This window comes from Pangasianodon hypophthalmus, chromosome 11, assembly GCF_027358585.1.
Source record: "Pangasianodon hypophthalmus isolate fPanHyp1 chromosome 11, fPanHyp1.pri, whole genome shotgun sequence".
Taxonomy (NCBI): domain Eukaryota; kingdom Metazoa; phylum Chordata; class Actinopteri; order Siluriformes; family Pangasiidae; genus Pangasianodon; species Pangasianodon hypophthalmus.
The window spans coordinates 2610228-2631553 of NC_069720.1; the positions used below are offsets into that span (position 1 = coordinate 2610228).

At 39.1% G+C, this 21326-nt stretch overlaps 1 protein-coding gene across 7 annotated transcripts in view; it reads left to right on the top strand.

Annotated features, from left to right (window-relative positions):
- Positions 1-21326, top strand: part of zfhx3b (zinc finger homeobox 3b) — a 376578-nt gene that overhangs the window by 205858 nt on the left and 149394 nt on the right. The window contains exon 1 of one of the 7 annotated variants that reach the window (XM_026930783.3): positions 11557-12012. The exons of the other annotated variants lie outside the window; for them this stretch is intronic. The gene's annotated coding sequence lies outside the window, so the exon portion shown is untranslated. Of the gene's footprint in view, positions 1-11556; positions 12013-21326 lie in introns of those variants that run through there. 7 annotated transcript variants of the gene reach the window in all.

A 21326-nucleotide genomic window follows, 5' to 3' on the forward strand; every position in this document is an offset into this window, starting at 1 on the left:
AGAGCGCGCAGGCCTTTTGTTGGAAAAGTTCAAAGTAATTTTGCCAAATTTAGGTCAGCGCAAATTATAAATACACAGCGGGGTGCCGTCATTTGTGAGCGAAAGAGAAAGCAAATAAATAAATAAGCTAACGGGCCGAGCTCTCGTGTGCATCTTTAAGGGCTGTGTGTGTTATTTTTTTTTTACTGCTTAGCATGGTGAAAAAAAAAGAAAGAAAGCCCTTTGAGGCATTAACCCAAAATGCTATGCATCACTGCTAATTAAGGAAACAGTCAGCAAAAGGCTTTCGGAAAGGTTCAACCTCAGACTCGGGGCCTAAAGGGTCAGCCGGCACAATGCTATACGCCTGAGATACTGCTGCAGGAGTCGTGGCCACTGAACGCCCCCATCAGGAGGACAAGTAGCCCGCTCCCCTCCTTTTTTTACCCCCTTTTCCCCTCCCCTTCCCTTCCCTTCCTCCCTCACACCATCGGCGAGTGCTAATGGAATAGCGCTCCTAGCCCTGGGCTCCGACACCAGGCCCTGCTCTGCATACGGGATGCACTTTGTGCTGCAGCCTGGGTCGCTCCCTTTGTGCCAGCCCTCTTTGGCCTGGCGGAAAAAAAGAGCCATGCATGATTTCATACATGAAAGATATATGTAATTGGACAGCAGCGCCTATACGCTGGATTTACAATTCTAAACAGATAGGGTGAAAAGCAAATCTCCCTTGGTCTTGGTCTTGAGCTGCTCCCTTTCCTTTTTTTTTTTTTTTTTTTTTTGCTTTCCCTGAAAATGCATTTGCACATATCAGGCAACGTTTTTTGGTGCACATTATCACACCATTTCTTATATGCATTATGTATCTGCTTTCGCACAGCCTAAACACTGCTGTAATGTTTTTTTGTGCTGCATTTTTTCAATAATGATCTGCATGGTGGCAAGCTGGTTTTATACGCTCTCACACACAGAGATATTGCTTTTTATTGTTCACTTACTGGCTATGAATGTGTTTTTGCTTCGCATTTGCTAAGATAGTGTGCCATTCTGTTTCTTGGTTTATATTTTTCCAATTATTTAATAACTTTCTTTGCTTTTTGCATTAATATGCATCTCGTCAGTATGAAACTGAATTGCTGAATTACTGAATTACTTCACAAACAATCAGTTTTCAGTTTTATTTATTTGACTATGCTCGATGTGTATCTGTGTGTGTGTGTGTGTGTGTATGGGTGGGTGTTAGGGAAACACACACAGGCCTCTTCCCTCCTTTCTGGTGTCCCTCCTGCCGTGTTAATATAGTGCCAGGGTAAATGGCGATCGTGTTAATTGCCCTAACAATCTCACACCTTGCTGAAGAATGGCCTCTTTTAATAGCCCTCTTTTAGAAGTACGCGAGCGAGGCCTCCGGGTCGGATTAACTCGGACCCTGCCTCTCTACATCCATCCTCGTCCTCCCTCCCGTTCCTCAGTTCTCCTCCAGCCCACCTGCCATGCTGCCCTGGAGGTCACAGGGGTAGGAAGAGATGTGAGGTTAAGCATCCCATAACTCACTTCCAGCCGCTGCAGTCCCCAGCAATTACAGCACATGTACGTCAGGTGTGTGCCGCTCTCACTCCGGGAGAAATGCTCAGGCCCCGGCTGCACTCCACGCTCAGCGGTGGAGGACGTGAAAATGGGTTACTCACCCCTGTGGACATGTAACTGCAGCGTGGTAATAAGCACAGCCTCCTCGGCTCTGTGTGTTCTCTAGCTTGGGCAGGTTTGGGCACACACACACACACACACACACACACACTTGTGCAGCTTTACACCCAGTAATTTCCTCTGGAATATGTGTTCTGACCTCAGATTACAATCTAGAGTCTACAGTTTAGGTACTAAATGCCAGCTTGGAATTTGCAGGATGATTTGAGGAAATAATTTGTCCTTATAAAAATGACCATGCAGCAATTGCACAAATCAATAGCAATCATCTCTAATATTTCTATTTATTAATATTAATATTATATGTAGTGTGATTAGCCCATAAAGAGTATTCTGTAGTTATCTCTAAATGATTTTAAATATGATACTATAATAGATCTTTTTCATGCAAAACTAATCATAATATTAATTAAGCTAATTATTAATTAATCAGGATTAATTATGTCATGTAATGTATTATTTATTTATTTATTTATTTATTTATACAATTATTTATTTATATATTGCCCACTTTTATATGTATATATATATTTACCTACTTCATTCCTTTATGGAAATAATTACCTTTTCATTTCAATTTATGGTAAAAGAAAATAATTAAATTCATCATTTTCTTTTCATAAATAATTATATTTTTAAAAAATAGATGAAACATAGATATATTTCCCTGCGTGTTTTTTGTCTACTTTATATCTGTAATATCCTACAGGTGTTAATGAGATTTGCATTTTTGCATATCAACAAATTCCTTTGAATTTCGGCTCAGTTTCTCCAAGAAGATGATTGTTTTATTCCTCATCTATAATATGATACATGTAGTGATTAAATAATAATTAAGAGATTTTAAAAGCATAAATAAAATTAAAATAATACAGGGAGCACGATTTCTCATGCAATCATCATTTAACAAAAAAAAAAAAAAAAAAAAAAGAATTCTCATCTAGTCTGGAGACTAGTTTATATATATATATAATTTTAAGAGTAATTGTTGGTGACATTTTGGGTCAGGGAATGTGCGCATTTGTGTTGCGCTTGGCATCTGGAGGCCTGTGTTGCGGGCTGAGGCTTTACATCCCGCTTCACCTGTCACATCTCATCCTGCTGCGGGATACGAGACGCTTTCTGCGGCCAGATCCTCAGCCAAAAAAAAAACAAAAAAAAAAAAACACCGCGCTCCCTGTCCGGTTTTTAAAAAAAATAAAATAAGCGTGCCTTGTGCCTTTGCTGGCGAAATCATCAGAGCTTTTTGTATGCGTCGGGGTGCCATTATTTATTGTGTTGCAGCTGTGGGGATGATGTGTAGCCTAGTCGGACATCTATCTCATTTCCATCCGGTTCCAGTTCGTCTGCGCCAGTCTGTCTGTGATCTGATGACGTCCAGAACCACAAATAGCACCTTAAATAGAATAATATCATATTCCACTATATGATACTGTACACTGTTTAAACACACACTTTCAGGAAGAAAGGTACCAAACTTAAAGGTACTTTTCCCTGTCGCTGCAATGGCACCATAAAGAGAGCACGTTCTGTACCTTTAGTGTGTGTATTTACCTACAAATGCACCTTTAATTAACTGTTAGAGTAGTCGTCCTGAGTGTTTTTAATTAACTGTGTAAATTTAAATATTTTAAAGATGCATGTTAAAGGAATAAAACATGCACTCTTGATGGTACCAGAGCAGCGACAGGGAACGGCACCGCCTGGTACCTTTATTTCTAAGAGTTTATTTCTAAGAGTTTATTTCTAAGAGTTTATTTCTGTTGTACCTACATTCTAAAAAACAAAAGATCCTTCCAGGAATGCGAATGTGAGGTTACTGGTTTGGATCTGACCTGCTATGATATAAAAAAAAGGAGACATTATTTTATTTCAATGATTTAACCATGCACTCTCAGGATGCTAAACGGTACCTTTTCTTGTGGTACCCTTATCTTTCCTACCTTTAATATGTAGCTATCTTTCACCTGGAAATGTGGATTCCTTTTTTTAAAAAGAAAAAATAAAAGATTTAAAGACTGTACTGCTAGGTAAAAGCTACACACTAAAGGTACTACAGGTGTACGTTTAAGGGTACCACTACCCCATGGACCAGAAGTACATGTTAGTACCCTTTGCTTGTGAAAATGTACTTATTAATATGTCAGTATGTTAACGTGGTGACGTGTGACGTCACTTTTACCGGAGACTTGTGGCTATTTGGCGCAAAGCGGAACTGATCAGATCTCCTGCGTTAATGTAGAAATGTACAATAAAACAGCTGTGGTGGTGTTTTATGGGATTTTCTGTGAATTATTTACTCTGCTTAGGTTCATGGGGTTTGGAAACATTTGCGTTTGGAGTCAGTTCATATTGTACACCACAACCATTGATACCTGTGCTTAGTCTGCATGAATGACATTTATGTGCAGAACACACTCCAGTGTTGCAGATCTCTTTCCAGGTTTGTGCCTGGTGTACATTTCATCCAGGCTCGGGGTTTTCTGTGCGTGTGTTTTTGTTATCTTACCTGCACAAAGCTGAAATGGACGCGGCGGTGATGAGGATGAAGCACAATGTTCTTTGCTCCAGGCTGCTCTTCTCTCTCATTCTGCCTCTTTTTTTCTCCACAGAGGTTAAAAAATGTTTTTTATTTGTTTTGTTTTTGCTTAGTATGGTGTTGGTGATCCGGTTTGAAAGCTTATGTTTTGGGTTGAGAGTCGGAGATAATATTCAAATCAACATTATTTATACAGTATACACACACACACACACACACACACATATGTATATATATATATATATATATATATATATATATATATATATATATATTATATATATATATAAATTCGTAAGATCCTTTGGAAAATTGTAGAAAGGGAGTGACAGGACAGACAGGACAATGATCTACAGGACAGGCTCAAGTCCATAGCGCATTAAGGTCACACACACACACACACACACACACACACACACACACAGAGAGAGAGAGAGAGAGAGAGGGAGAGAGACAGACAGACTGACAATATTACAGACACTGTAAAGCCTAGTATTAACAAAATCAAATGAATAATATCTTAAACATCATCCGACAAGCTGTCTAATTCAACACTGCTTCACAAAAACACCTTTTTTTATCGTTTTAATCGAAAGCATTCATGGCCACATTGGCACATATTTCAGAAGACTGAGGGACAACAACACCGGACTTGTAATAATAATAAAATAATAATAATAATAATAATATTGAAATGACATTTCTTTTCACATTGCCCTGACGATCCATGTGGACAGCTGTAGCTGATTCTTTCCGGCTTCAGTAGCTTTTTTTTTTTCTCCCGATGCTTAATTCAGGTCCCTATTTCGGAATAAAAACGTGTGCCTTCATTTTATTGCGCATTTTGTGTTCTTTAGATTCAAATATTTTCCCCATGAATACAGACAAACACGAATAGATTGGGCTGCACCACTGCAGCATTGTTGTTGTTTCCTAATCACAAATTATATGCAAAGAAACATATTTGCATAATTAATTAGCACGAAATATTCGTGCGTAAAAGCGGCGGATTTTGGGAAGCCAAACGCACGACCAACTGTTGCGTGCGTTAATTGTGGATTAATTAATTCTGGTTAATTATTGAACCTTTAGTGAAGCTTAATTTCAAGATTAATTTGCAAGATTGACATTCCACAGGTCTAACAATTTTTTTTTGAATAATTAAATACATTCAATTAAATTAATTAAGTGAATTTTAATTAGCTTTTTTTTTTAAAGTGAGTTGGTGACTCTTTATTTATTACATACAAATATAGACATTAGGACGCAAATTAAATATAATGTGTCTATAAAATAACGAGAAAGAACACGATCAGTGACAAATTCAGAACATATGACACAAAACAGACTTGATACATTATCAGACATTTAATAACAAAATGATATGTATGCATGAATTTGTGTCAGTGCTGAGCAGTACATTGGCATGAGTCGCTACAGTATACACATTTTACACAACATGCAGACCTTTATTTGTGTTTTACATTCGTGGTAGTACACGTCGTGCTTTCCAGACAACAACCTTGTTCCAAAATGGCGCCTTTCAATCAAAACATTTATTAGCAAAAAAAAAAGCACAAAATTCTTTGGCAACGATTTGGAGAACAGATCTGAGTGCTTAAAATGTGTAGATTGTGTATAATATTTACAAAGAGGTAGCTGTGTGTGTGTGTGTGTGTGTGTGTGTGAGTGTGTGTGTGTGAGAGAGAGAGAGAGAGAGAGAGAGAGAGACACAAATTGCGTTATGGTGAGGGTTAACAGCACATCTGAGAAACCAGAAAACTCCCCTAAAAACACAGCAAGCTTTTAAAACATGGCGAATATTACTATTATTATTATTATTATTATTATTTTGCTTGTGCGTCTTTTTGCAACGTGTTGAATAAAAAAAGAACCTCATGTGGAATCTAGTGTATGATTACACTTATCTTTTTCTTTTAAAAAAAAATCTTATTTTCTTTTACTGTAAAGATCAGAATTACGCACGCTCGCGATTATACCATTATTTAGCTTACAACTGAGTGTGTACAACTATGAGCGTCATTTACTCAAACTTTCATTCATTTATCTATCTTTCTTTCTTTCAAAAAGAAAAAGAAAAACAAAGCTGTACGGTTCGAACAGTTTGAAATATCAGCATAGTGTGTGGATATGAAAGGAGAAAACGCAGCGCGTATTGGCAGCAAAGGGGGAGAATATACATGTATAGATATAGATATAGATATAGATGTAAATATAGATGTAGATATAACATAAATGAGCCTTATATTAGGAGTTTTAATTGGATTGTGAATTTTTGATTGTAATTAAGCCTGGGTTGAAAAGGTGTAAAAGTTGCGCAAATATCAGTGGAGCTGAAACAGAACGCACTCTGATGATGATGAGGAGGAGGAGGAGGAGGATGATGATGATGATGATGATGAAGATGATGATGATGGATTATAGCACGCTTCCTGTTTGAACTGACGCGTAAAGCTCCTGTTTGCATCCCCGGTTCTGCTTCTGCGTCTTTTCTGCACTGGGGCTCCAGCGCCATGTCGTCATTGTGTATGTATGGAAATGTGAGCATGCTGCTTTGTGGTGCTGTATGAGAGGCTGCGGGTGGCGGACACAAGCCCTGGCCGAGCAGGTCCATCATCCCCATGGTCAGAGTGAACATAAGAGGGCGCTGCCATTGCACCTGGTAAAGGCGTCCTGCCCCTGCAAGCTGCCGGACAGTAGCTCTTCTCCTCCTTCCTGCCAAGCTAATGCATTTCACTCACAGAGGGAATAAAAATGCGGGCAAGAGAAAATGCAGCTCTTTCTTTCTATCTTTTTTTTTTTTTTTGCGTAATGATATGTAACCTATAGTATGTAGCTCATTGACATGCAAATTATTGTATTAGATAAAACTTTCATGTTCCATCTACTAAAAAAAGGGATACTAAACTCTTCCAGCCCTTCGTCACATCACCTTTTCTACCTTTAGTGTGTATTTTTAACTAGAAATGTCCTCTAAAGGTCCAATTATGTGTGTATATTTGTTGCTGTTTTTTTTTTTTTTTTTTTTTTGCACATTTTTGCACACTATATGCACATTTCCAGTGGTAAGAGCAGGTTACTACTATCACTCAATGAAAGATACACTCCTCATAGTGTACAAGCAATCTCTCTCTCTCTCTCTCTCTCTCTCTCTCTCATTTTTTGGCCATGTATCTCGCACTTGCGTGCCTCCTCTATCCTCAAGGCCCAAATCCTTCGGACCGAAATGTTCATCATCTCATCATCTTTTAATAAAGTTAGGAGACCATTGCACTGTTGCACAGCAGACTGCTGCTTCTGTTTTTATCCTTTAAACGCATTTTTTTCACCCGTTCTCATTTCCGTTGCGCTCTTTTGTTATTCGAAGACGGCACGCGCGGAGGTTAGGAACGACTAGAACCAACACACACACACACACACACACACACACACACACGTGCACCTTCAACTTATTTTCGATGTAAATTTTAAGGAAATGTTTAACACACGCTTGTAATAATTCTAGTCGTAATTCTTAATTTCATAAGGAATAATTCCATAACGAAAATGTTTTTATCTGCTGCAAGTCTAGCTGTAAAGGTTTGGAGCATAGGATAGCTAGAAACTGGTTAAAACCCAAGGTACACTCATCATTTGCTGCACAGGAACTAAAAAGATGCGCCAATGCGTATTGTTTTTGCGCCAAAATGACATTTTATACCAAAATACCCTTGAACAAACATTTGTGGAGCGCTAGACTTGTTGTCTGACTGCACATTTTTCCAGAAACCCCCATCACGCGTGAGCTGACATGGTTACATGATTTGAGAGTCGGCTGTGTTTTGCATAGTGACAGAGAAGCTCCGATTCTGCTGTCCGATTCCCCCGGCCTCTTTATTATCTCCCTGCCCCTGCAACTCCTCTAGCACTCTATTTTCCATCCATTCATTCATTTTTTTTCCAATACTCCCCCCTTTCCCAAGAGGGAACAGTGCATCGCAAATCCTGGAGATCCCCCCTTCTCTGTCTGTCTGTAAAAATACGAGCATCACCTTATCGTTTTTTATCTCCTCCTGAATATGCACAGACAAGGCAGGCTCGTCTGATTGCAGCGCTCAGATTTTGCATGCAGAGTTTCCCCCCATCTGATAGGCATGCTTGTCCTTGCAAATGACGCGTGTTTGATGCTAATTTATGCAAAGTGTATAGTTATTATTTCGCATAATATAAAATATATTGGTAGCCTGCCATGGTAGGATACAGACTAAAATGCACGCGCCCCACACACACACACACACACACACACACGCACACACACACGCACACACACACCATGCTTCTGAGGCTGCTGAGCTATTTTTTGTGTCATTGTATTAGTTCTGGAGGGGCCCTTTTTGTGCAAACAGTTCAGCACGTGCATCAACGCAAAGTCCATAATGTGGGGCGTTTCATATGGAGATGTGCGTCTTTGGGATGTGACGTATGACTGCTGGCCATGACATGGCAGGACACAACTGAAAGAAAGGCTACTTTGCATAAATATGCTGTGCTCTAAATGCCACCATAAAAAGATTTCTGACATGCACTATCAGCTTCTAAATATTGCTTTTGATTCCACATCTCTCTCTCTCTTTCTCTCTCTCTCTCTCTCTCTTTTGATGCGCATTGTCGTAGAGATGTGTACATGTGTAGATTGTTTTATTGTTATAAACGTCTTATTAGGTTTAATTTAACAATCCGATAATAATCGGGATGTGTTTAGTAGGATGAGTAAGTACAATTACAAACTTCTCTTTCTCATTTATTTATTTATTTGTTTGTTTGTTTGTTTGTTTGTTTGAAATCCTCTTGTCTTTTTAATACGCAAAAGCATTTCAACTGCCCTGCGGTTTTAAAGAGAACTCTCATCGTGTCTGATTATTTCTCCGACGTTATACGATTAAATAAGCAACTAAAAATCGTTGATGGATTTTCCAATAAATGTTAGACTGTAATCGATTAAAGGAAGCTAGGTGTCTTTGGGAGGATTAGGGCCCCTTGGAGCTGTTAGCAGTGAAAGTGTGCATATAAGAGGAGAGAGCATTGAATCTTTAAAGCGAATCAACAATAGAATTATCATGACAAAAGCCAGGGAGCTTTTTAGGCTCAGAGGTCCGGTGTTAGCACACACACACACACACACGCACACACACTCTAGCACACACACTTCGCTGTAAGGGCCCGACAGGCGGTGCGCAAAGACGCGGAACCTGTAGCGGAGCCGCCGGTGCGCATTGCTTTCACTGCTTCCTGCTCAAACTTCCCAAAAAATTACAGTTTTATTTAAAAAACTGATCTAGTACAATGTATTTTTGAACTTATCCTTTCTAAATCTTGTTATGAATATGATTGTGATGAATTAAACGTATTGTGTCTCAGTCCTAAACACCATTAAAGAAAAAAAAATCTAACAGGTAAAAACTCTAGTGCTATATCTCTAATTAAAACAACGTCATAAAGAAATATTTAAAATGTCTGTATTGATATAATGTTCATACTAAAGAGGTGCTCAGATGTTTGTGATTTTAAAGGTTTTAGTCTCAAACATAACACAAGACCCCAGCTGGGGAAGAAGGAACTTTTGAATCTGTCTGTTTAATGCTGCGTGTGTGTGTGTGTGTGTGTGTGCGTTTGATAGGCTACATTGCGATATTCTTAAAATCAGCTTCACTGAAATACAAGTTTTTAAAAAGCTTTCTCCCAATTTTTAGGCTTTTTTTTCAACAATAATTTAAAAAAATACAAATCTATATCATCGTCCATCGCCCTTACACTTTTCTTCTGAGAGCAAAATTCTCTTGATTGGCTTCATAAACTTCTAATCTCACTGAAATGTGTTGATTCTCCTTCAAATAGTCAATAAAACTTTTGGGGTTTATTTAGTTTTTGTGCGATTTTGTTTACGCTCGGTGATAATGCAAGGTAATCTCTTCATACCTCTCTACCTCTCTCTCTCTCTCTCTCTCTCTCTCTCCTTGACATAAAAAAGCTACACTAGTCTATCTATAGTAAGCACAAAGAAGGCTGTTTTATTTACCCGTGTCTGCACGACAACATCAAATTTCTTTTATATAGCCTGTGAGAATGATATTCATGCATGGCTATGGTTATGTATCTGTAGCATGCAGCGTTCACACACACACACACACACACACACACACACACACATACACTCATTTCACACAGCTGCTGAGTTCAGGTAGCCAAGAACGCAAAGATAAATAAAAATAAAATAAAATAAATAGAAATAAAAATAACTCGAAAGTGCATGCAGTCTTGGAGTACATTCCTTTTTATTTTAAAAGGTTTATTAAAAAAATTCTACAAAAGCATTGACAGTGTTAATGCACATTTCGTAGAAGATACAGTACAGAAGTTCAATCTATTTCAGTGTCTGTTTTAATGTAGAAAAAGGAAAAATGATATCATGTTCTAAGCTACATGCAATCTAGATTTGCTAGTTTATATATATATAAATATCTATCTATCTATATATATATATTTATTTATAAATGCTTGGCTTTTCTACTTGTGCATGCATTCTGTAATCCGAGTGTTTTCTTCATAATTCATATCATAAATATAATAAGCTGCTGTGATAATAAGTGGAGTCGCTGTGAAAACGCAAAACTGCTAATAATCTCTAATTCTCTAATCTCTCATACAGGTCTATAGGTGTTGTGTTGTCTGTCCACTGAAAAAGAGACTGTTGTAAAAATGAAGAAGGGAAACATGGATGTAGAAATAGCCTACTGTGTTTATCAGAGATATTTTAAAAAAATCATATAAGAAGTGTGTGAAAGTATGGCTAAGTTGTGTAGGAACCCAGCGAGCTCTCTTGCTCTCATGCTCTCGACTTCGCCGAGAAAAAAACAACAAAAAAAAAAGAAAAGAAAGCGATTATTAAATGTTAAATATTAAATGCATAGTCGAATATGCAGTAAAAGTTCACTTTGTTGTCCAACCTATATGCACGTGCACGCGTGGAAACACAGGCTATAAGGATATGCCTTTTAAAAGAAAAAATAAATATACACATATATTTTTAGGAAGAGACCGAAATAAAGGCGTCGCAATGCCTTCTTTTTTTTTTTTTTTTTTTTTTTTTTGCGCGCGCGCTCTCGTCTTTCTCTGCCTCTAATCAAACTCTTACTTTTTTTTTTTTTTTTTTTTCCGGCGCGCTTAATTCCATATTTTCAATTCCTGATCATTACTTTCCTCTTTTTCTCTTTTCTATCCATCCCTCCCTCCCTTCCTCCCTCTTTCCTCCCTCCCTCCCTCCCTCTCTCTCTCTCTCTCTCTCCCTCGCGCTCTCCTTTGCTGAATCTTATTGATCCAGAAGGTGGCTAATTAGCCCTTCCCGTCGTGCCTGTGTAATGAAGCACATGCGCACTGAATTAATCACAGCCATTTTTTTTGCAGGAAACTAATTAGCAGGAATAAAGATCCAAAGAGTTTTTTTTTCCTTTTCAATCATCAGATCTCACTTTCACCTCTTCCTCTCTCCCTCTAACACGAGACTCATCGCCCGCTTTGCATCCAAATTATTTTTATATTGCCTTTACAACTAATACTTCGGCTTTTTTTTCTCTCCCCTCTCTACTCGCCGCAACAACAATGATCTTTCTTTTAGCATCCTAAACGCAAACTGACCAAAAGGGACTGCCTTGATGGGATCTTTAGCCAAAGCGTCTCAATACTGGATTAAAAAGCAAAGCGAAGGATCTCAAAGCGGCAGCAAAAACATTGTAAGTTTCAACTTTGCTTTCTCTCTCCGCGTTTCTCTTTCTATCTTCACGATTACGCGACGTTTCTTTTTCTCACTTCCAGCAGCAGGCTAGAAGAGCAGCCAGGCTTTTCTGGCTTTTACTCAACCCTGCCAGGTTTAACCATGACAAAGAGCAGGCGATTAGGAGTGCTTTTCCATGCAAGTGCCTTTATTTCGCTTGTTTTGTTTTGTTTTTTTTGCTTTGGTTTGGTTTTTCTTGTGCATTTCGTTACCTGTGTTTACATCTCGGGCTTCGTCCTCGCTCTTCTCGCGAATGGAAGGAAAGAAAAAAGGGGGCAAAGACAGCGGTTCCTTTTTCCACTTGACCACAAACCACGGATTTAAAACACATTTCTGCGTTTCGACGACTCCAAAAACGGCTGAATGGTGTCGAGTGGTGTGTTTTGAACGCCGTGTTGATGGCAAAGCGTGTCCGTAGAGTAGCCGGAGGGCCAGCGGGAGCTGAGACTGCTGGCAACCCGGGAAGCAAGCGCGTTAGTCCGGCCCGTTGCTCCGTCCGCGTCCGGTGATCGGGAAGCGTAGAAAACTACGAGTACATTTCCCCCCCTTTATCCTTTCATTCTGCTGTGTTTTGACACATCCACATCCACAATGTGTCCAATATCCTTTTTTTTTCTGAATTTCTGCACATCTTTACTTTTTCCCCCCACACACAGCGGTTTTAGTGGCGTTTTCTCTCCGCCCTGCTTTGCATTGCAGTTCCTCTCTGTACTTTTTTCTCCCGCGTCAGTTTGTTTCTTTTATTATTATTATTATCATCATCATCATCATTATTTCTTTGCTTTTCTGAGACGATTCCTTTGCTTGCTTGCTTGCAGATCGATCATATGTGTGTGTGCGTGTGCATGTGTGTGAGAATGTTTAGTGTAAAGAGAGAGAGAGAGTGTGTGAGTGTGTGTGTGAGAGTGAGTGTGTCAGGGAGAAAGACGGAAGGGAGCCCCGGGTCTCCGTCGTGACACAGGCGGCTCAGAGAGAGCTCGAATGCGGGGAGAGCGCGGAGCTCGAGCGCGGCAGCTGGAGCACAAGCACACGCACACATGCGCAGGATTATAGAGAGGAAAGACTTCGAGACGACGTAAAAACACATTCTGTGCACTTAAGGCAAAAAAAAAATGGGAAAAAAAATAAGCGCAAACCAAATCAGTGCGATTTAGCCAAACGTTAACACGGACACTATGATATCTCGCATGCACATGGTCGGCTTTAGAAACTTTGCGACGCATAGCCTAGTCTTAGGTCTTAACTAGCTGAAATAACCATCAAAAAAAGACAAAAAGATGCATAAAGTTGTCAAAAGGTGTGACTTGAAAAGTGAAAAGTGCACGTGCGGCGTTAATGGAGGAAAAATGACTAATCTAAAGGAGAAGCCAGGATAGGACAGGGAGGGAGAAAAATCATCGGAAGCCCCACGACGACGCCGACGCCGACACCCATACCGACCCCACGACGAGATCCGGGAAACAAGTCTGTAAAACAGAACTACACGCGACGCATAGAGATAGAAAGAAAAGCAAGAAAGGAAGATAGCAGAGGCATGAGTTTGGGCGACTGAGAGTCGGAGAGAAATGTGTGTGTTTTTTTTTTTTTTTGTGAGTCGAGTCTGAGGTTGGGGAGGCTGGAGAGAGGGGGAGGCTCAGGGACTGGGGGTCACACGGCAAGAAAAGGAAAGGAGCAAAGGGGTCACCGAGTCATGGTAAGATAGAGGAAGGAGGAAAAGATGAAGGCAAAAGCCTCAGAGAGAGGGGGGAAAAAGGAAGAATCACCGGGTTTGGGGATTGGGGCTCAGTAATGGAGAGCTCGAGATGGAGATTGCAATCTGTCCGATGTTTGGTCAACACTTAATACAATGATACGGGGAAAAACAAAAAAAACAAAACAAAATAAAACACACAACCGAAAGTCAGTGTGTTGTGAAGTTCGAAACTGATTTTGTAGGGTGGAGGAAAGGCATGCGTGGTGAGTGGGGGAGAGAAAAATGCTGGAGCGAGAAGGAGAGGATAGAGAAGGTCAAATAGCCACAGGGTACATATCGGAGGAATCAGGGAAGGGGTCAGCAAAACACAGATCCGGAGACCTTTCGTCCCGAATAGTGGAACTAGAAGCTCGTCTCGTGAGAGGACGCTATTTCTCCCATCTGTGCTAGTATCATAGGAAAGTCTGTTGTTGTTTTTTTCCTTTTTGTGTCACAGTTTCTAATACTGATTTTAAAGATAAACACAATGTCAGAAAATATCCAAACAAACATGGAAAAGTGTCCAGGTTTGATTTATTGGTTGTTTTTTTTTTTGGTTTTTTTTTGGTATTCGTAGTGGGACATCTTTTGACATTACCCCCCCTCTCCGTTTCTGTAGAGATGAGAGTGAGAATGAGAGAGAGAGAGAGGGAGGGAGGGAGTGAGGAGAAGGATAGGTAAGTCAGGATTTTTGTGGCTCCCAGCTCCATGGTGGAGGGGTGGCAATAATTACACGCGTCACACCGAAAAAGGATCTATAGCATATTACAGGTGCCATGCTCTCCCTCTCTTTCTCTCTCTCTATCTCTCTCTATCTCTCGTTCTTTCTATCTCTCTCCCTCTCTCTTTTCCCCTGTCTCTTTCTCTCGTTCTCTCGTTCTCTCTTTCCCTCCTTATACAAAATGCACTATACCCATCTTTCTGACTCTTTCTCCAAGACCAGCACGGACACGATATCCGTCTTATCATCACAGAAACGTTGACGCTGATAGTAAATCTGGTTCGTCGAAAAATGATAAGACTGCAGATTGCATTCGATATTTGCTCATCGCTGTTTTCACTTTGACACATTGACTCGTATAATTTAAAAACGCTGACTTGTTCGAATGAACAGAATAGCAGTATCGCTGATTATTAATTCTCGAGTGGAAGCTTACAGACGAGTGTTAAAAAAAAAAAAAAAAAAAAAAAAAAAAGGAAGAAAATCAGTGCCTGAGATGGGGCTGTTTCTTCACTTTGTCTCTGTTTCACCTCTTTATTTTGTGAAACCATTAAAAGGAGAAGATCACATTCTCTCGGTTTGTTTTTTTTTGTGATGTATTGAACTGATGCGTGACAGGTGAAGGCTGAATGCACTCAAGTGTGTATATTTCAGAAAGAAGGAAAGAAAGACTGCATGACAGTGTTGCCATTTATGTGTTTTTTTTTTTTATTTTTTATTTTTTTTTTATCATCTCAACATTCCTAAGGTGTACTTCGATCTATGTTTCTGGCATTTAGAAAAAGGAGATGAGGAGAGATGTTCTCATATATTCTCATAAAAATTATATTCATATAATTTATTTCCTTTTTAGCATCCATGATATAAAGCTGGAAATTGATATTTACTTATCTTAATTTATGAACATTTGTTTGGTATCAATTTTAGTAGTTAAACATAAATTGAAGCAGTAATTATTATTATTATTATTATTATTATTATTGTTAATATTATTATTACACTAATAATACTACTAATTCTTCTTATTATGAACAATAGTTACCATGTAATAACAGTCTGATTTTGGTTTTTTTTTTTTTCAACACACATTAGACATTTCTATCATGTCAGCACTGAGCGCAGTTTATCTTTGAGCAGCAGTAGACATGTACACCGTTCTTTTCTCCATTCCTTTCTTCTCTCCGTCTACCTGAGGCCTTTTCTGCGGCTTCGTACCTCACGTCTTTCCTCTTTATGAAAACACGCGGATTGTATTCCGTGCCAAGAGTTCTTGTTCTGGTTATGTACGGGGTAAGAATGAAGACGGCGGCGTGACGAGGTGATGAGGCGGCGTGCTGAGCCGAGCGCTGTGGATCTGTGTGTGTGTGTGTGTGTGTGTGTGAATGGACATTGTCATAGAAATATAGCAAAGGAGGAGATAGTGTGTGTGTGTGTATGTGTGTCTACCCCCTCCCCATCCATGCTCCCTCTCTCTTTCTCTGGAGGCTGGCACCCTCGGGGGAAAGAAAGAAAGCTCCAGTCATGTCTTCAGTGGTAGAGAGCCCTCTTTGGGCCGAGACCAGTGCTAGCCTGCACATGTATTTACTCACGTGTGTGTGTGTGTGTGTGTGTGTGTTTTAAAAATGTTTTTTCTTTTCGTGAGAATGAATCATTTGAAATTTCAGAGGGAGCTTCTGTTAATTTCTTTGAATTAATAATTTACAAATTATAATTATTTTCTCAAGTATTATTGTTATTTTATTTTACAGATAAATAAAAAATACAGAAAATACATAATAATATATAATAATTTAAAAACAATAAAGTAATACATATATGTATTATTATTTATTAAGGTATGTTATAGCCTCAGGTATTTTTTTTGTTATACGTTTGTTTCTGCACCGTGAATCTCAGAGGTGAGTGTGTGGGTGTGTGTGTGTGTGTTTGTGTGTATAAGTCGATCCTTGTCATGAGTTTCCCATTAATCCAGTCGTGCTGAGGGGGCCGGCGAAAGAAAATGTAGCGCCACCTCCATTTGTCGAAGGCCGCTCTGTGTGTGTGTGTGTGTGTGTGTGTGTGTGTGTGTAAATTAGGTTAGCAGAAGCAGTGGGTCCGATTACATATGATGGTTTTGAATATGCAAGCCCGTGCAGTCAGGACCAGTTCTTCCAGTCTGTCACTACATCGAGGCCGAGCACAATGGCGTTTGTCAGTGGCATCATAAAATGGCAGGCTCGGGGATGGGAGGGTAAAAGGGGAGGGGGGGGGTCGAAGGGGATGGATACACTGATACTCAGGTGTGCACCTACCTGTCTAAGCACAACCCAGATCACATGGTACAGCTGGGTACACTACTAACTCCCATTTGTTTTCTTCCTTTTCTTCTTCCTCTTCTCTTATTTTACTGTCTTGCTGTCGCAACGTCTTTTTTTTTTTATGATCTCGAAGCGAAGTTGGCAGAAGGACCGTGTTGCGGTTTAATGTTCTACAACCTTAACAAGCTTCTAATCATTGTGCCGTGCAGGTTGGATTTATGATTAGGTGTGTTTGGGTGTTTTTTTGTGTACTGTGTTTACGTTTGTAGGATTTCAGTCTTTAGAAAAAAAAAAAAACAATTAGAAATATTTTTTTGCTGCATAATGATTCCTTTTTTTGATAAGAAAAACAAAAATCCAAATTTTCCTCAGCTCAGTGACACACACTATACATAAAGACACACTTCGTACATGCCACTGAGCGACTAGCGTATAGTGTCATATCTCTACAAATGATTATTATGATAATATGAAGATAATATCAATATCCTGATAATTTCTGACACTATTCAGAGGCTTTGTGATATCTTTTTTATTATAATATTACAATTTTTTTTGATAACCTTGGCACAATAAGTCTGACTGGAAGCAGATGATTTGATATTAACACTTTGTCCTGAATCTTTGACTTTCCCTCCTTTTCACTGGTAATTTCAAACATATCTTGTATAAAAAAAGAAAGGTTTGATAGTGTCGTGATATAAAACGATATTTCAGTCAAATCACCCACACAGTTCTGCATCTGTATTATATCACGCATGAGAAGGAAAGAGGGACTCTCTCTCTCTCTCTCTCTCTCTCTATATATATATATATATATATATATATATATATATATATAAACTATACATGTACATATAGAAAAAAAAATGTAATGAAGGTGGTTTAAGCTGTGTGTGTGCCTTTAGAGAGGGAATGAAGGTTGACACTGAGTATGTATATTTCTGCAGGATGGGTTATGTGTGTGCAGGTGCATCTCACACACACACACACACACACACACACACACACACACACACACACAAGTATGGATAAAACCCGAAGGTGTGTGTGGGTCTAAAGTAAGGATGCAGAGATATGGCAGAAATATATCACAGTATTTTGGGTATGCGATTGTAAAACAGCAGTGACACACAACTTGAGCGTTTATGTCTTTTTTTTTTTAAATTTAATATTTACAAGAAAGGAAAAAGAAGGAAAAAATATTATGGAAATCGCAATATCGAGAACATATCACTTTGTGTCTAAATCTATTCATAGGCACTTCTGTGGTTAAAAATACACACAAATAAATAAATAAATTGAGACAGAATTGTACCTGTATGTAGCAAATATCACAATATGATTTATTTGTTTAATACTGTAATTATTATCTGTTGAATTAAATTGCTCTACGTGTGTAATACTATAATAATAGCTGTTATATTAGACTTAGTGCAGTTTGACTCACCTATAGGCATTATTATAATGATAATAATAATAATTATTATTATCATCATAAAGGGCAGTCTCAGCAGTGTGTATTGGGGAGATGGAAGCTCAGTTCTGCGTGCCGTACTTGATCAGATGATCAGCTCCGAGCTAGCAGTCGTGTGTCTTGGCTCGGCCGTGACGTCTGTGCAGGATCTCCGGCTGTCTGATGGAGGTCGTGCTACACGTCTGGCCTCCGCCGTACTCGCGGAGCCCCGTTTCCGGCCCTGGGTGCCTTTTATCATCACAAAAGGAGAGAATGAATAAAAATGGAGGACACACAGCAGACGCTGCATGGGGCCCTGTGGCCTGTGACTTTGACCTGAGCGTTGCCTCCTTCTCTCTCTCTCTCTCTCTCTCTCTCTCTCTCTCTCTCTCTTTCTCTCTCTCTCTCTGTCTCTATCTCTCTATCTCGATGCCGCCGTCGCCATTTTCAGCACGTGTTTTGAATTTGGCACACTGCGAGTCGGTCCTACCACTAATACAGACATAGGCATTATGTAATGCACCGATGCTGTTCTGGATGTAGCGTGTGTGTGTGTCTGTGTGTGTGTGCAGGTGAAAGCTTGCAAGCTTTCTATGCAAATCAACAAACCCTCCAAGACATGCTGTATAGACTTTGTCATAGGCTTGACATACATTACTGTACCCACTGTGCACACTGTACACACACACACACACACACACACACAAATTCCTACGTGCAAATATTTGTCAAAAATCCTACGTCAGTTTTATAGTTACTACAGAAAGTGTGTGGACGTGTGTGTGTGTTATCTGGGAATAATGCTGCTATTATAGTTCTTTGTGCATTTGTGTTAGTTGTGTTAGTGTGGCTCTCCATTATTATTATTATTATTATTATTATTATTCTATCTCCTTATTTTTTCCAACATCAGATCTTCATTACATTCAGATACTGAATTATTTGTTTTGCTTGTATTTGTCTTGTGTAAGAGAAGTATTATTCACTAAGCAAATAGATTTGATTTGTTAAAACGATTCGTGTTCGTCACAGAGAATTGTGCAAATATGGAAAGGTTTTATGTTTTTAATCATGAAGCTGACAGTATTTACTGTTTTATTTTTTCCCTTTTATTAATTATATTGGGTATTCCACAGTATTTATCCCCCTCATGGTTTGCTCGGGGCTGAGCGGTATAATGATATATCACTATTGCGATAAATTCGATCACAATATGTTGAGAGTATTTTCAGTATTGAGAGAGATTGGATATTAAAATCTGTATTCATTTATTTAGTTAGATTATGTAGTATATTTTAAAATGTTTTGTAGGCACTTGTTTGTTTTGTATGATAAAAAAATATTGAACTTTTATACAAGAGTGACGTGTGTGTGTCTGTGTGTGCGTGTATATATATATATATATATATATATATATATATATATATATGTATATATACACTTTTATTGTAAATGATATGAAGACTGAACCCAACCATGCATTTGTGGAGTTAGCTAAATTTGTATATATCATTGAATGACACACTGTGTGTGTGTGTGTGGCTGCTGGAATGCAGAGCAGGGACCTTGGCACTTCCTCTCTGTGTACAGCACAGCTTATCCTCCTTGGGATTATAGACGGAAGAAAAGAAAAAAAGAGGGTGGCAGGAGCCCCCTCTCGCCCTTCCTCTCGCCCGCTCCCGCTCTGCTTTTCTGCATATTTTGAAATGATTCATTTGCATATGTGTGTCAGCTCGTCGGGTGTCGCTCGGGTCTAGCATGGTGGACAGGGATGATGAGGAGGAGGAGGAGGCCTGGGAGCTCACTCGCACCTCTCCTGCTCATGGATCGATTACTCTGGTCTGAAATGTTATAGCAGATTTATGAAGTGCACTGCTCAGCCTGGTGCTATGTGAAAGGATGAAAGAGGGCACCTATTATTAGCTGTATCACTGTTGTGGGTCGGGATATGTGTGTGTGTGTGTGTGTGTATGTGTATCATGTAGATGTGTGTATGTGTTGGAAGTGAAGGGGTTAAGAGGCAGAGGATAGCCCTCTTTGTCTCTGTGGTCCTCGATGCCATTGTTTCGCTGGAGGCTTGGCGCACCTCACTTGACCACAGCAAAGCATTAAAATGTCCTCTTAAGTGGCTTTGACAACACACACCAACACACACCAGCACACACCCGAGCAACCCAGCTTCACCTTTTATCATTTCGGCTTTATCGCTCACTTAAACAGCTCATTATCCTCCGAAACAACAAGCGTATTTTATTAAAGCTGTTTTTTATTTTCTTCATCCCTTGGACTGAACCACGAAATCCACGTCCGGTTCTCATAAACGCAAAACACAAAGCAGAGAGGATATTAATATAAACGTCACTTCTATTCATCCGCATGTTCATGTATGTATTCAATATCCCAGTCTTTGTTCAACACAAATAAGACATGTATATAGCGTATTAATGAACATCCTTCAACATGGCAACAAAAAAAGAGCAATTAAATATGGAAGGGTGAATAAAAAAAAGATTTTTATTTTCAGTTTGTTAACTCGGAATAATTGAAAATGTAATTGAGATTTTTTTTCCTCCTCCTGCACATTTACATAGATGATTACATTTTCCTTTGTTCCTGCTGACATGTTTTGAATCCAAAGTCATGATTAATGATTAAAGGTAATTCTATAGAGTGTAGGCACACTGCTTCCTGTGTGTGTATGTGTGTGTGTGTGGGTGTGTGTCTTGGGAGGTCTGGGGGGGCATGACCAAATTTCCCCACAAGGATTGGAATATGAGAGAATTTTGGGCACATTTGGCTGGTCCATACAAAGAAAACCACTGTTTTTTTTAAACAAAAAACCTGTGGCTTTTATTAAAAAAAAAAAAAAAAAAAAAGCTAAAAGAGCCCAAAGGTTTGGTTTTAGATTTAGGGTTAGGTTTAAGTGTAAAATTTAGGTGCAGTAAGACAAAAGTGTGTGTATGTGTGTAGGTTTGAAAGTCAAGGCCAAGCTCTTGGTATCACGGGCTACAGTTCATCCGTAGCATTTACAATTTTTGACTTGTTGCTATGGCGATGCACCTAAATG